Source organism: Thunnus maccoyii, chromosome 13 (assembly GCF_910596095.1).
Source record: "Thunnus maccoyii chromosome 13, fThuMac1.1, whole genome shotgun sequence".
Taxonomy (NCBI): domain Eukaryota; kingdom Metazoa; phylum Chordata; class Actinopteri; order Scombriformes; family Scombridae; genus Thunnus; species Thunnus maccoyii.
The window spans coordinates 9,331,178-9,347,418 of record NC_056545.1 but is presented as its reverse complement, the minus strand read 5'-3'; the positions used below and the strand labels follow the sequence as shown (position 1 = coordinate 9,347,418).

The window sequence follows — 16,241 nt, the reverse complement described above, 5'->3', positions numbered from 1 at the left end:
TACAACAACATCTAGGTTTCCATCCAAATTTAGTGCATGTTTCTATCCAGTCCTGTTGTGTTGATATCAAGAGATAAACAGCTGGTGGTGCTAATTCTCCAGTCGGTGCAGTTCAACCACAGAGAGGTTTAATTGCATCCAAACCATGTGAAAAACATGATGGAAATATGACATTTCTGTTTGTTTCATATATTCATTTGAGGAACGTTACAGTCTCCTCATCGCTCCACACAGATATGATGTTTTCGTACCTTCAGTGACGTTTTAGTGACATGTCATCATTTATAATGATACACCAATTTTTTCCTCAATCAAGCACTTTGGGGGGTTTTTCATGATATTTATTCATAATTTTTCAGTGTTTTTCACTCCTTCTATGAATAAAAATGAATGAAAAGAGTAGTGTTTTGACTGATACTGAGCTGGGGTATATTTTTTAGTCCCTGTAATAAAAATCAATCCTAGAAAAGAAATTGAAAAGAAAACACATATTCAAAACCCTTGGAATAACCAGATCCTAACAGATAGTAGTACAAGAATACAAGCAAACAAGAAACACACAAAACAATTGCAGTTGCAGTGTATCACAAGAGTTCATCTCTCAATCAAAGAACTCCTCTTCAGGATCCTGGCAAAACCAAAAACAAGATGTATCAGTTCAACACTATTTGCAAATGTTGGCCAACACAAATAAAGCAGAGTAAAACCTCTTGCCACTCAAAAGCAAGTTGCCTCCCATAGTTTGGTCACTGTGCTGCATTCGGCTCCCGGGAATGGATGTTTGGGAAGTCGGCAGGTTAATGGAGGATGTCCGGATTTGGAATCTAACAAATATCGGACTATTTTGGCTCGCAGTGGTAGGTGGGTTTGTGTGACGCAGGGGTATGCATCCTTAAAGGTGCCATTCACCACAGCACCTAATGTCATGATCACTTCTTTATAAAACTTGGGGGAACCTTTAAAGGAAGTGGTCTCAGTCTGGTCACAAACTGGTTCTGGAGCGGTTCGTTTGTGGTGGGAACGTGATCCGACCTCCATCTGACTGACTGCAAGGCTCCAAGTTTGAGCTTAACGGCTCCCGTAGCTAGGAGCACTTTGCATGCTGGGATGTTGACAGGTGAAATCATCAGTTTCTAGCAGTTAGCCGGAGAATGAATCAAGGTCGAACCTGGACTAACAACCAAGTATGTTGTCTTTGATATTTGGGCAGATTCTTCCTGATACATCTGACCAATGAGAGGAAAGAATGTTCTCATGTGGCTTTTAATGATGCATTTTGGTACGCTTGGATTTTTCTTTGACCTCCCAACTCTCAGCAAGTAAGCAAAGAATCCTTTTTCCCAGGATGTTAATGTTAAGATGTTCCTTTGTAAAATCATTATCGAAGAAAAAAATCTAAAAAAAAAAAAAAAAAAACACAGTTTGGAAACAAAAATACTTGGAAACAAACCAAACTAATTTACAGATCAGTGCCAAAAGCAGTATAAGGGTGATTTGGTACCAAAAGCAATCAAACAGTACAACAAAACCCAGTGTTGAAGTACAAAATGATTTTAGAAACCAAGCCTGTTTCTAAGGCTCAGCAGACTCACAACATGGAAATACATCACAGCGTGGCAGCACCTGGAAATTGAGCTGATGGCAGGGGTGCAGCGCTCCCCTCCAGCATTCAGTATGGAAATGGGGGTGATCATTAGGACTTCAAATTGGATTGTAGAAGAAGAAAGGCTGGAAGGAACTCACAACTATGGCTTTGATGGCACTTTGTACAAAAAGCAGCTGCTTGACAGATTGCATTACAGCCCAAAACGGGGGAGGATTAAAGTCATGCAAATCAAGAAGCGACGCTATAATGAAGAGGAAACTGACAAAAGATTCTCCCATCTAACAAAGCTGAGGGTGAAATGTAAACCCGACAACGAAGAACAAATTCAAATAAAGACAGAACACGATGGTTCAAAGGATGTGAAGAGTTCAGGCACCTCATTTATAATCATCATATGAAACACCAAATTTTATCTTAAGTCATCATTCGTAAAAACCATAGACTATATAAAAATATCGATGGCCAAAGCGCAAAATCTCCGATCTGCTGAATTTTCTGATTGGCAGATTTCATTTTGGATGATGAGAACAAGGAAGGTTTTGCTCATATTCAGTCTGTCTGCAAGATAATCCCGCCCTTCGTTGTGACAGAAAAGTCACACAACAAAACAAAAACACAACGCAGAGTCCCTGGATGTGTAGAGAGGCTACAGTACGAGTGAGTTACACAATCACTGAACATTCATTTCCAGTGGACGAGGAAGCAAATACACTGAATTTAAGGAATTCTGACCCTTATTTACTACATCTTTTTATCTGAAAACAAACTTAATTTTATTTAATTAATTTAATTTTAATTATTAACTTAATTTAGAGCATGGTTTTGTAGAACCTCTTCCAACTTGCACCAAGTGCAAAAGCTCCTATCTGCACTTTGCGAGGCATTAATATCTAGTCGCTATTGTTAACACATAATATAATAATATAGTCCAAAAACAGTGTATTATGTGTTGGGTATCCTTAACAAATAGCATTCTGCAAGAAAACAAGTTTTTTTTAGTTTTCTCAAAAAAGTGCATTTTTCAGATAAGAGGTTTTGCTCTTCGGCCGTCGATATGGACGTAGTTACCGTGACGTCACCGGTTGGTTTCTGAAGAGCGGTTTTGAAGCTCAAAGTGAGCCGCTCCGGCCGTCGCCATCTTGGCAGTGCGTGACTCTGCCTAACTCCCAGCCAATCAAAAATGGGCAAAGAGGCGGGCCGAATGGCTGAAACAAGCCACCTAGCGGCTGGCGGACCTGTCACTCAAAGCAGCCATGTCCTTCATTATGCATAACTTTACAGCTTAATAACATTTAAACGGGTGAGTTATAAAAAAATTCACCCCCCGTACAGTTGACATGAAAGAGGAAATTAGCTATAGAGACCAAAACCGTTTTTTGTACCAGGCTGTAAACATGTTTATTTCTGCTGTAAAGTTGGGCATTTTAACATGAGGGTCTATGGGGATTGACTCACTTTTGGAGCCTCAAGTGGCCATTCAAGGAACTGCAGTTTTTGGTACTTCCGCATTGGCTTCATTTTACAGCCCCAGAGGTCGCCACTTAGTAAAAACTGGATCTTATTTTTATAGTTTTGACCATGACAAAAGACAGAACTACAATGGAGGTAATGATACTCTCGGTTTTACTGTTCTGTTTCTCTACACGAGCCCAAGTTCATCTGAAATTCATACGTAACAGATACATAAGACACAGCAAATAAGCTGACACCCAGTTTTTTGTTTGTTTTTGTCTCAAGTATGCTGGAGCTGGATCCAGATAAAGCCTATTTTTTCCTCTGAGAGTCAGACCAACAGTGCAACAGCAGTGTAAACAAGCAACTGAGTAAAAGTTTATTTAAGACTTGAAATTTCAAAACCTGGTATACAAAGTGCATATCAACTGAACAAGAGAACGTAAAATAAAATACATTTGAATTAATGTGAAAAAAGTGAAGCAAGAAGAAGGATGAAGGGGCCATGTTATACTTTTTGTGATTCTTCTGTTATATTTATATTTTCTACATGTGATAATTAATATGTAGAGACATGCAGCTAATATTCACAACACTTTTTAAAGAAAGAGCATTTTTTCCAAAGGTGAAAGCTTCACACTGCACAGATTTTTCAACAGGTTTTGCAGGAAGACTTTAAATTGAACTTTGATGCCCAAATACCCAAACCTCCATGATGTGGGAGGCAGACGTTATTGTCCCAGCAATTTTACTGTCGAGAACAATGGAGGAAAAGTTAATTTTGTGTGTCTGAAGTCCTGCAGTTATACTCTACTCTCTAAATTTTAATCAGGCACTGCAGAAAAATATTAAAGCGGACAGGGACACCAGGTTTGAAAATGAATATTGTGATTTTTGTTTCCTTTTTTTTTGGAGTTTTCACAGTGAAAAGTGATGAGACAGAGGATGATGGGAGGACATCAGAGAAGAAGAGAAAGACAGAACAGCAGGTTATCCCTTTAGTAAAACAACACGATTGAAAACAACTCCACATTTCCTCATCTCTCATCAGCTTTTTGATTCACCGGCTGCTCATTTGTAATAGAGGAAGTTTATCTCAACACGGGCCAAAAAGTTTAACAAAATCCTCCTTCATCCAAACACTTTGGGAGCTGAGAGGATGAAAACATGTCCGCTCTGCAAGAAAAATGCTTGTCAAGCTAAACAACTCAGCATTTTTATCTTCTTATCAGCAGACAGTTTGTCAAGCTGTTTCCTCTTCATCAGTATGATTCTGATTTACATTATGTTGAGGTTTTAAAACATGAACTCTGACCTCCCTTTCCATCCTCTGATCCAACACTTTCAGCTCCAGACCGAAGCAGATATACAGCACTACGAGAACCATTCGTCTGTTTAAAGAACAAAAAGATCAGATATTTTCGCTGCAGCTGAAGATGGATTGAAGCCATCTATGTGTGAACCAAGATGACCGTTATGTCCTCTTTGGTTGTTACAAAAAGCTTTTGGTTAGAATGCTTTATGGCCATTATTTATTCTAGAAAATCATTTATTTTATAGTATTAATGTTTTAAAATGTTTTACTTCCTCTTATCTATGTTATTTATTCTGGTGTATATCTATTTTATTGTTACATTATCATCATTTTTATTTTTTTATTTCTATTTCTCATGTGCATTAAATTGTTTTACATTTTAGTCATCTGTAAAGCATTTTGAATTGCACTAACTTTTATGCAGCCGTATTGATTATTTTCTGAATTTTATGCAGAATCTGGTTGTGTAATGAAGAAGAAACTGAATCTCTGACTACTTATCTATCTATTATTGGTGTGCCTGAATACAAATACGTTATTCGGCAAAGCACAGTAGTGTTGTTTTTTTTTTACGAATATTTGTTTCATACAAATATTTTTAAAAATGTTTTCAGGAAGAAAAAAAACATGTCAAATATGAGCTTGCAGATCGGTTACATCACTATCTCAGTGTCTCTCCTCTGCTCTGCTGTCACATCTATCAGAGGGGAGTCACATCCACCTGCTGCATGACGCATATTTCCTAATTTGGACATCACTGCCGGAGTTGGGGATGTTCCCCAGAGATAAAGCTGAGCTACTGACACAAATGAAATGCTCCCAAGAGACTCTCCATAACCTGTTGTTCCCCTTCTCCTTTCCACAAAGTTAGGTTGTAAAAAATAGGCAATAAATGAAAAGTGCAAAGCAAGAATAGCCTTTGAAGTTATTCAATACACGTTACACGCTGTGCTGTCTCTGTGTTATGGGTGTATAAACACCTACAAGTCTGTCTGCACAATTGCAATGAGCAAGTTTTAGCTCAGTAGTCTGGGAGACTTTGTTTGAGACCCGGTTTGAGGACCTCCTTCATAAGATAGTTTATTCATAAACATTTATTTTAACACGCTAATATCCTAAAATTAAAATACAAATCTAAATAATTTTGCTGCCTCAATAAATATAGATACAAATACAAATACTGGGCTCGAAATATTCAGCTCTCTCACCGGTGAAGCTACCTTGTCACAAGATCAAGCATGTAGATACACAAATACTTCATTCTGTAGAGTTTTTTAAACATGGAGCTTCATATTAAAACAGCGTGCGTCACATTGGGGTTTGAGGCAATAAATCACACCTTCTCCTCTTTAAACTCATGACTCTGCTGTGAGAGAAGCCCGACCAACGGCTGCTTTAACAAGATCGTCAGATGCCAAATTCACAGAAAACCCTGAACCGAAACATGAAATGAAACCTGACGTGAAGTCTGTCCAAAAACTAAACATATGCACAGACGCTGTGTGTTTTTTCCCTCCTCTTTAGAATGAAAATGAACCTAAATGAATTTTCATTTTGAACAAAATGCAGAGCAGCTTTGAGGTCTGTTTTGTTGTAATGCGAGGTGAGCAGCGCAGCGGGGGTGTATGCCTGATTTAACTCCTCAGAGCCTAATGGACGGAGCTCTCGGAGTGCAGCTCACAAAGCTTAATCAGCCATGCGTCCTTGCTTGCTTCAGCCCACGCAAAGTCTTCCACATGTTAAAGAAACATTTCCACAGCAACACACAGGCTCACCTCGTTCCCTAACAAATCACCCAATGAGCCCCTGGAGATGTTTCCACAGACATCTCAGTGTAGGTTCAGCTGAGGAGACAGCGGTGATCCCACCTGAAAAAGGTTCAGAAATGACAAAACTATGAAAAAACGATCCAATAATGCAGATTTTCAATTTAAAGTTAGAACAAATGAATTCTTTGAAGTTGTAAAAATTAAAAAAAAAAAAACTTGATTTGTGAACTTCATGATTTTGAAGACCTTTCACGTATTCCTGTGGTCTTGGTTAGTGAAAGAACGCATATTCGTGACCACGAGGAGAAAACAACATGCAGTCTGTGCCCACTTTGGCCTTTTCTATAAATAATAAAAACTGGCACATACTGAAGGGTCGCCCCTTCCTGCTTTAAATACATTATCCTCTCCCCTCACCTCCATCTATGCCTCACCATCAATAAATCATCCAATAATATGATGAATAATTTGCGACAAGTCGACTAATACCACACCGCCAAGTTGTCTCCACCTGTACTTTCCACATCTTTATTTCATACACTCTTAATCCTTTTAGCCAGAGAGGGTTCATCTGTAGGTGGAGGAGAATCAAAAAGAAACAGTGTTGGAGGTTTTAACATCGTCATAGTCGAGTTTAGTTTGTTTTTAAAGCAGCACAGAGACAAAAGTCGGAAAGACAGAAGTAGGAGCATGAACAGATGTCAGTAGTGATGTCACAGTGGACTGACCAAACAGCAGCTACCACGATTTGAGGCCAAAGTACCTTAAAGTGCCCACGATGGTCACTAGCTGCTCAAACTGACTCCCATTCAAAAAGTCTCAACTTCTCTCTAGAAATAATAAGTCAATCGTTGTTTTCAATGAGTCATTATGGTCTCAGTTGTTAATTTCAGGCCCTCTAATAAGTGTGCTGGTGGTCATTTTGGAAATGCAAATTAGTGCTCCATTAATAAGATTTGAAAACTTATTGTAGCTTTGATGTCTGCCGTGTGGCTGCTTATTGACAGCTGTGATTGTCAGTTGGCTCCAGGACTCACACTGAGTCAGACTATTGTCACAATATTTCACTAAGTTTAATGTTACTTGATTATGATACCTGTCCTGTTTGCACAATTTAGCTAAAGTAGCTAACATTAGCCCAAGAGTGCAGTGCTTGGTATTCCCACTAAGCTAGTGTTAGCTTTGGTCTGAGGTAGCAGGGTGTGTTGCTCCGTATTTTGGAAGATCCTGGCTCCAAAACTTCAACTCTCAGCTTCAAACCGGATCCATGCAAAGCAACAGGTGACGTCACACCTTTATATACAGTCTGTGGTACTGACACACCCTGGAGTACACATCACTGAGGTTGAGCAAAAACCAGATTTAAAGTATAAAGTGTTGACTTCTTGACTCACCTTAAGAAACCTTTGAAGCCTCTAGAAACATCTGCCTATAAGTTTTCTTTAACTCAGATATATGTTCAACTTCAAGTAATCTTTATTGCCAGTCAAGACCGTACGAGAGCGCACAACAGAATGACATTTTGTTTTTATCACAGCTCAATGTGCAACAATGAAATAAATAAAGTATAACAAACAATAAATAAACATGGCATTAAGTGCAAAAATAATAGCAGTAGTATCAAATAAGATTTATATTACACGGTAGGGGCGGCTGTGGCTCAGGAGGTAGAGCGGGTCGTCCACTAATCGGAAGATCGGCGGTTTGATTCCCGGCTCCTCCAGTCCACATGCCGATGTATCCTTGGCCAAGACACTTAACCCCAAAATGCTCCTGATGGCTGTGCCATCAATGTATGAATGTGTGTGAATGGTTAGTTTCCTCTGATGGGCAGGTTGGGACCTTGCATGGTAGCACCTGTACCCATTCAGCGTATGAATGTGTGTGAATGTGATTCATAGTGTAAAAGCGCTTTGAGTGGTCGGAAGACTAGAAAGGCGCTATACAAGTACAGTCCATTTACCATTTACAGTTGACAGAAGCATGTATATGTGGTACCCATGCATGAGACCAAAGCTGAGGGCATTTTTAAACCCTTAATTAGGTTGTTCTGGTCTGAATCAGTGGATGAGATGTTAAACTTCAAACTAAGCTAAAATCCAAGCGTACCAAAATGCACCACTAAAAGTCAGGTGACAACATTCCCTCCTCTCATTGGTCAGATGTGTCTGGGGCAGGAGCAAGAATGTAAACACAGGAAGAAGGTCCTGAAGAAGCTGCTATCTGCGCAAATATCAAGAAGACAAACGTACTTAGTTGTTAGTCCACTGATATATTATTATATATGACATCATTAGATTATTAATAGTGAAGCATCAGTGTTAGAGCAGCATGTTACTGTTGTAGCTGCTGGAGGTGGAGCTAGTTTACACTACTTTATATACAGTTAGCTAGTTTAGTCCAGTGGTTCCCAACCTAGGGGTCGGGCCCCTCCAAAGGGTCAGCAGATAAATCTGAGGGGTGGTGAGATGATTAATGGGAGAGGAAAGAAGAAAAAACAAAGTTCTGATACACAAATCTGTTTTCAGTTTTTGGACTTTTTCTCTAATCTTTGATTTTTGCTGAAATATTGGATCATTTGAACATTTATTGAAATGAAAGCATGTGAGAAGTTTAGAGGGAAAAATCACTATTTGGTGGAGCTGTTAACAACTCATAGACATGTGAAATGTGACCCCGACTACACACTGCTTTTTGTAAGACGTCAAAAGCCAAAAAGGTTGGAAACCACTGGTTTCATCTTTAACAATGTGTTGTATTTTAAAAGCTTGTTATATCATCCATCGTGTCAAATCTTCATCTGAAAAGCAACTAAAGCTGTCAAATAAATGTAGTGGAGTAGAAAGTACAATATTTCCCTCTGAAATGTAGTGGAGTGGAAGTATAAAGTAGCATCACATGGAAATGCTCAAGTAAAGTACAAGTACCTCAAAATTGTACTTAAATACAGTACTTGAGCAAAATTAATCCTAAACTTAACCATTAACCTGTATTCAGTTTTACAGTCGACTGATCCGACCTCAGTATGAGAACATGAGTCAAACTCCAGCACACAAACACCCACAACAGAAACCAAACAGTGAAGATTCAGACACAAAAATATAAGGGAGACATAAAATAACAGAAAGGGAAGGACTGTGCTGCCAGTGACAGCTTTAAGTTGCATTCAGGTTGCGTGGGAGTTCGAACTGTTGGAACAAAGCTGACAGCTCAAAGATCTTCATGTGTTTGAATGAGAAGCTGAGAGCTATCAAACACAGTGACTGAGGATTCCTGTAGAGTTTGTTTTCTCTGAATAATTATAATAACTCTGTCTTATCACAGCTGAAACACAATGACACAATTTATATTTTTACAGAAGAAGAAAATGCTGCAAACGCTCTAATTAGCAGGTAGTTGTATCTACTGTATGGAAACTTTGCATTTGGTTGGTTTTATTTTAATGGGGTTTTTTATATTTATACAGGAATATTAATGTCATATATGTAAATAATTAGGTTTCTGTCTGTCTTTTTGTCATTGTGTGTGTTTTTGGTGTTTTTTTCATTTGTTTTGAAGTGTGTATGGGGAACTTCATGTGTAAATATATGAATATATTAATGTTTAAATTATAAAGAATATACTGTATATTTTCTAAATAAAATAAAAACATTACAGTATATTTCAGTCATGTAGTTGATACAGAAAAGCAAAAAAAAAAAAAACAATGAGGTCGAAGGTCAGAGGTCAGACGATGATGGATGGAGCACATAAATATCCCTGTAAGCTCACAGCGATCAGGGATATTACAGAAGGCTGATGAAGCATTTTTAATTTTTTTTTTTAGACTTTACTGTCAAACCTCCCAACAACTAAATAAACATTCACCTTAAAAAGTGACTTGAGTGATTTGATCAACAATAATTAAATTCATGTAAACCTCACATCACGGCAAAGTAAACTAAAAGTAATATTTTTTATTCAACACAAAATTTAAACTCAATGCAGAAACATCCAGAACACAAGTTTACAGTGTTCATTTTTTTGCACCTGATTCCGATTTTGTTTCAGTTTTATTCAATTTAATATAATAAAAAATAATAATAATAGCAGGAGTGGGTGTTGAGGCAGGACAGGACCACCACGGCGTCCCTGCAGCCATGTTCCTCGCCGTCTGTAACCAGGGGGTCCGAGTCCAAAGGAACTGCAGTTTTTGACACTTCCTCATTGGTTTCATTTTTCAGCCCCAGAGGTTGCCGCTTGGTTTTAGTGCAAGCAGATCAGTCAAAGAGATATTAGAAAATATTTAATGCTGTGTAGGACACCGTTTCATCAAGCATAGCAGACAGTATATGATTTCATAGATGCATGCCAGTCTTTGACATTATTGTTTTGTTTTTATTTGTATTGAAACACATTTCAGTATAGGTTTAGCTTCACTTTTATTTGTTATATCACATTTTAGTTGTGGAAAAACAATTGTCAATGAATATTCTTTGCCTGTAATGCAGCACTTTTTACACCATTCATAAGTTTTTTGGTTTTGGGCAAACCTCACAGAATTTTTCTAATTATTCAGACTTCTCCTTAGCTGTCGGAGTCTGTCGGTGGTTTTGGGAAACATCCACAAATCGGCATCTATTTCATTAAAACACACTGCACTTTCAAAAATACAACAACAAGACCTCATTCCTAAACAACAGAGTCATTATCATTACCAAGTCAACTCTGAATCTTATTGAATTTTCCACTAATCTGACCCGACATGTGTGTGTGTGTGTGTGTGTGTGGTGTGATGGAGGTGTTGCAGCTCTACCTGCAGCTCTCAGGTCAGCCTGTTAACAGTGTTAATTAGCGTCCCCGCTCTGTCATTCTGTTTTATGTCGCTCATTAACCTGCTTCAAACTGTCTGTTTACCTTCTGCTGCAGTCTCTCGCTTTGCTCTTCCTTCTGTTGCTCTTTGCTGCAACTCGTTCTTTGTTCCTGTAGCTTTTTTTTTTTTTTTGCCTGTTTGTGTTTCATCCACCCATCTGTCCACCTCCTTTCTGTTCTCCTTCTCTTATTTAGTCTAAAGCCTTCAATCTGATATTAAAAAAAAACTCTCTCGCTGTCTCCCAGTTTTTAGTCTCCTTTTAAACTTTTTCTTCCATCTTCCATCTCATTTCCTCTTCTGTCCTTTTTCTGACACTTTTTCTTTTTCTCCCTCCCTCCTGATCCAGCTTCTTCTTCATGATCACGAAGCTACTTCAGTGGCTGAGAGCTGCAGTCCTGGCAGAGGTCCGAAAGGCTTTAAAAGCAAAATATTCTGCCTTTTGTGTCATTTATATACTATTAAACGTGGTCAAAGTTCCCAAACTTGAAGTGAATGTATGTGAAAATATTCCCTGTAAGACAAAGCCCAGGGTTAACTTGCCCTGGATGCTTCATTTCCAGTGTTTTTACTTTAACGATGAGATGACGTCAGCTTGTCACACGAGTCCATAAACATGTGATCATTCTGTAATCTTTGTTGTTGATGTTGATGAGAAGTTGACATATGGTGCTGGACATTTCCTGCTACGATAGTTTGTTTACTTAACTTCTGGAGCCGAAGCTTCCTGAAGCTGACCAATCAGAACAGGGCTGGCTCATCGGGAGGCGGGGCCTTAAACCTGCATTAACTGGATTTTTTTTTGTCCACGAGTTTTCAGCAGAAACAAGTAGTGAACAACAACTCTGACACATCATCAGCAAACAGTTGCTTATTTTCACATCCAGCAAGTTATGGAGCAACATAATCATTCATTTGGTGAATGTGAGTCCAATATTCACTCTCTTTTAGCTCTGTTTTTACTCTCCACCAACTCCTGAGGGAAATATCTGGCTCTTTAGCTGCTAAACGCTCCACTATGTTCACCAGCTAGTCTACAGCTAACTGTGTCTGTTTGCCGTTTGGTGTTGAGCACTGTGGGGGTTTTTAGAGCTTTTTCTCTGCTGTGACTGATAGCAACACTATAAGAGCACTAATAGTCACTTCAAGGTTGGTTTATGGTTGATCAGAACCGGTTCGTACGACATGTTGTCCGACCACGTCGGTTTTTACAGGTGTTCTGTAACAGCTACACTGAAAGGTGGAGCGTGAAGCCGGCGATCTGAAAGAGCGGGGAGGTGTGATATTGTTTAAATAACGGCGTATATATTAAACAGCTTCTCCTGGAAGACGTTTATAGTGTTGCACTCAGCTTTTCACATGAAAAGTGACCGTTTTGTTTATAAAATGTAAAAAAATTGTGTCATTTACAAGTTCTCTAAGTGCACTTTGATGTCTTCACTACTCTAGTTTTGTCTAAGTAACAGTCGTGAATCTAAAGATATTCAATGTATAATTATTTCAGTTTGTCATGTATATACATTAATTCTCTGTTGATGGAGTAATTGATTGATTAAGGAGGACACTGCAGGTCATCCAACAGACAGACGGACTGTGAGGACGTCCAACACCAAACTGAAGCTCTCAGGAGAAAGAAACCTCAACTCAACAGCCACGTTCTGCTTTTCTTATTTTAGCAAGAAGTGTCTTTGAAGTCGGGCTTGATTTAGAAATCTACAACCCTTAAAAAATACCTGCTGTGTGTGTGTGTGTGTGTGTGTGTGTGTGTGTGTGTGTTAGAGAGAGATCGAGGCGACACTCAGAAGAAGAAAGGAGGCGGCTGTTTGGACAGCCTCTTGTTTTGCTGTTTAATGGTTTCTGTTCTCACCCTGATTAAAGAGCCGCGCTTCGGTTAAAATAGATCCAGACATTTTATTTTGGGAGGCGACGGGCAAATGTATGACAGGAAATACAACACGAGTTTATCTGGCTGCGTGTGTGTGTGTGTGTGTGTGTGTGCGTGTGTGTGTGTGTGTGTGTGTGTGTGTGGTACAGTCATTATGAAAACTGTGGAGTCGGCAGAATAAACAGCTGATGGACTAACCCCTTATTTGGTCTCTATCAAACACACACACACACACACACACACTCACACACACACACACACACACACTCACACACACACACACACACACACACACACACACACACTCACACACACACACACACACACACACACACACACACTCACACTCACACACACACACACACAGAGTCATGCATCTTTTGCCAAAACAATGGACATGCAAGAATAAAGTAGTTATGTGTGTATCCAGTGGTTCAGTAGTAGGCCAGACACTAACTGTCCCATTTACAGACACTCTGGAGACAAGACAGACCTGCTGCCAACACACACACACACACACACACACACTGTTGTACAGTTAGAGGCCTAAAGGAGCAGTCCATATTTTTGGGAAACCTCTCTTGTTTTCGGTCGAGTCAGATGAGAAGGTAAACAGCTGAAACAATGAGTTGATTAATGCAGAGAATTAATCTGCAATATTCCATCGATGGTTTATGTAAAACGTTTGACAGCATTAGTATGATAGAGGATAATGATTATTCTCATTATCGATTGATTGAGTCGTCTATGAACGTTTGAAAAATTACATTCACTCACTTCAGTGTCTTAAAGGTCACGCTGACGTCTTCAATGTGCTTTTTTTTTATCCGACTAACCTTCAGATGTCCAGTTCACTGTCAGATATGACAAAGAAAAACAGTAAATTGTCACATGCGAGAAGCTGAAAAATGACCAACATGATTATTCGACTGTCAAAATAGATTACGATTATTTTCCTGTTGATCAACTAATCAATTAAAAGATATCAAATAGGATGTGTGTTGTAGAAAGTGTCGGCAAATATTTCGTTTCAAACAAACCATATAAAAAACAAACAAAACAAACAAAAAAATGAACCTATAGGAGCACAAGAGAGCAATATAAGAGACATATAGATGCATATAATTTCTTAGCCTTTCTGTTTATTTTTTCCATAATTTTCAGTGACTTAAAGTCGTTGGTGAAAGTATGCAGAGCTCATTACAGCTGTAATTATTACTGGGGTGAAAAAATACCCACATACGCGCTGGATTAAAATCACGACATCTTCTCTACAGACAGAAATCCAGTCCAAATGGGGCTTTTTAGTCTGCATAACATAATTGTGCAGCATTATATGCAGAAAAAAAGAGATTTCCATGTCAAGAGATGGTCCTGGTTTAATTAACACTAAAATAAACTCTGTCTCAGTGTAGCTGAACTGAATGCAGTAAACAAAACACCAACGTTCAGAGAGCAGCTCACATCAGTGAGATGTTAAAATCAGCCTCTCTCTCTCTCTCTCTCTCTCTCTCTGTGCTTTGCCAACCCTCTGAACTTGAACTGAGTGTAGTTTTTTTGGCTGTCAGTCAGACAGGGTTGCTGTATTGAAGAGCTGCAGATACTCGCTGGTTAATGACTGCCAGCAGGAAGTCTGTAACGCATATGAGACGTGAACCTGACAGCATGATGGAGAGCAGAACATCTTCCAGACGTCTGCGGCTCTATATTTTTCACTTTTTCAGTGCACAAAGTCATGCTGCTTTTCTCTCCATTTGTCAACACTGTTTAGGACTCTGCTGTCCTGATATACTGCAGTGAGCAACCTATATGTTCAGTATTTTACCGCCTTGTGCCACTAAATGACCGTCGCACATCAGCGGGACTGAGAGGTTTGTTTATCTTCTGGAGTAAAACCTCGACACCTGCTGAAACTTCAATCTGCTGCCAATCAGCCCCCAACAATCCACCTCCACAGGAAGTGATGTGCGTTACATTTCTGGTTTGTTTTGGAATAAATTTAAATCAATCTATTTTAATCCTGGATTCGGGCTGAAGTACTCCTCTTACTTTTTGATGTGCCAATATTTCATCATGAAGTCTGAACAGTTTTAGCTGTAAATATTTCATGAAGTCACTTGTTGCTTGTGTCCTCTGAATAATATCACACCGATATACATCACTGCGTTAACGTTGTTTTATAAAGGACAACTTAGTTAGCTTGTACTGTGTGCAGGGCTAAACTGGGACAAAAAATCAGCCCAGGCTTTTTTTGGCCCCCCACAATCAAACACCACCCACCGATACACCATCCATACAGTCCCCTTAAATGTGCATACTGTACTGTTTCCCCAGACCACGACAAAGCTGAGTAGTGCCATGGACACACCAGTGCAAGTGGACCAATGTACTCACTCACTCACTAACTCCCTGGTGATCAGAGGTGTCTGTGGAGTACACAATATCCTTTTTGTTTTATATTAATGTTCAGAGAGGAATAATAGACCTGTGTATGTGACAACGCAGTTAAATCAAGAGTGAAGCTTGAATGTGAACTGGACAGCAGTTTGAACACTCTGTAGGTGCTGTTTCCCCCCGCTTACCACTTCAACTACACTCTTCTCCTGCTCACTCTGTTCCTCGGCTTCCCTGTCGCACACCTGCTCCTCTTCCTCCTCCTCTGCCTGGCAGTCGTCATGGGCAGCCACCTCTCCTTCTTCCACCTGTTGCTGCATAACGAGGTTGAATGATGTTAAAGCTACTGCTGCAGCTCCTGCCGCAAACATATCTAAGATTTTTGCACATTCGGCATCATCCGCATCTTCCTCAATTTTTTTGGCCTGCATCTTCTCCGCAACCCCCCCCCCGTCCTTCATCTCCATCTTGATGATTAACAAAGACGCCTTCCTTCATCCACAGATGTTTGGCTCTGAGCCAAACAGAGAGGACAGAGGGGGAGGGGTTGGGCCAGCATAGTGTCATTATAGAAAATGAACCAATGGGCTTTATGGACCAGTCGTTGGCAACATATATATATTTTTTAATATTAAAAATTAAAATTATATCAGTCCCGAGGTGCGTCGGCACACTGGTAGTCCTGGTGCCTGGTAGTCCAGCGCTGACTGTGTGTGTAAACCAAAGCACATTCACCAAAGAGAATAATAACACTTAACACAGAAAAATCTCCAAAATAAATGTAATGGAAACACCACCACAAAGAATAAGGGTTCAATTTTAAATTTGGGTCTGTTTTGTTCCCTTTTAAATGTTTAGTTTCATATTTATTTGATTTATTTTGTTACAGTGTAACTACAGTACCGTCCGTTTACCATCAGCTGTTCATGGTTTCACTGTGTTCATGTGGAAGTGTCACCTGGTCATCTCGT

The 16,241-nt window shown here is 39.4% G+C and overlaps 1 long non-coding RNA gene across 1 annotated transcript; it reads right to left on the bottom strand.

Annotated features, from left to right (window-relative positions):
- Positions 1 to 304: 304 nt before the first annotated feature.
- LOC121910828 lies at positions 305 to 15,674 on the bottom strand. Its single transcript, XR_006099742.1, has 3 exons — positions 15,459 to 15,674; positions 6,149 to 6,241; positions 305 to 628 (listed from the first exon to the last, which is right to left on the bottom strand). It is a non-coding gene; the product is annotated as an uncharacterized LOC121910828 (long non-coding RNA).
- Positions 15,675 to 16,241: the final 567 nt, after the last annotated feature.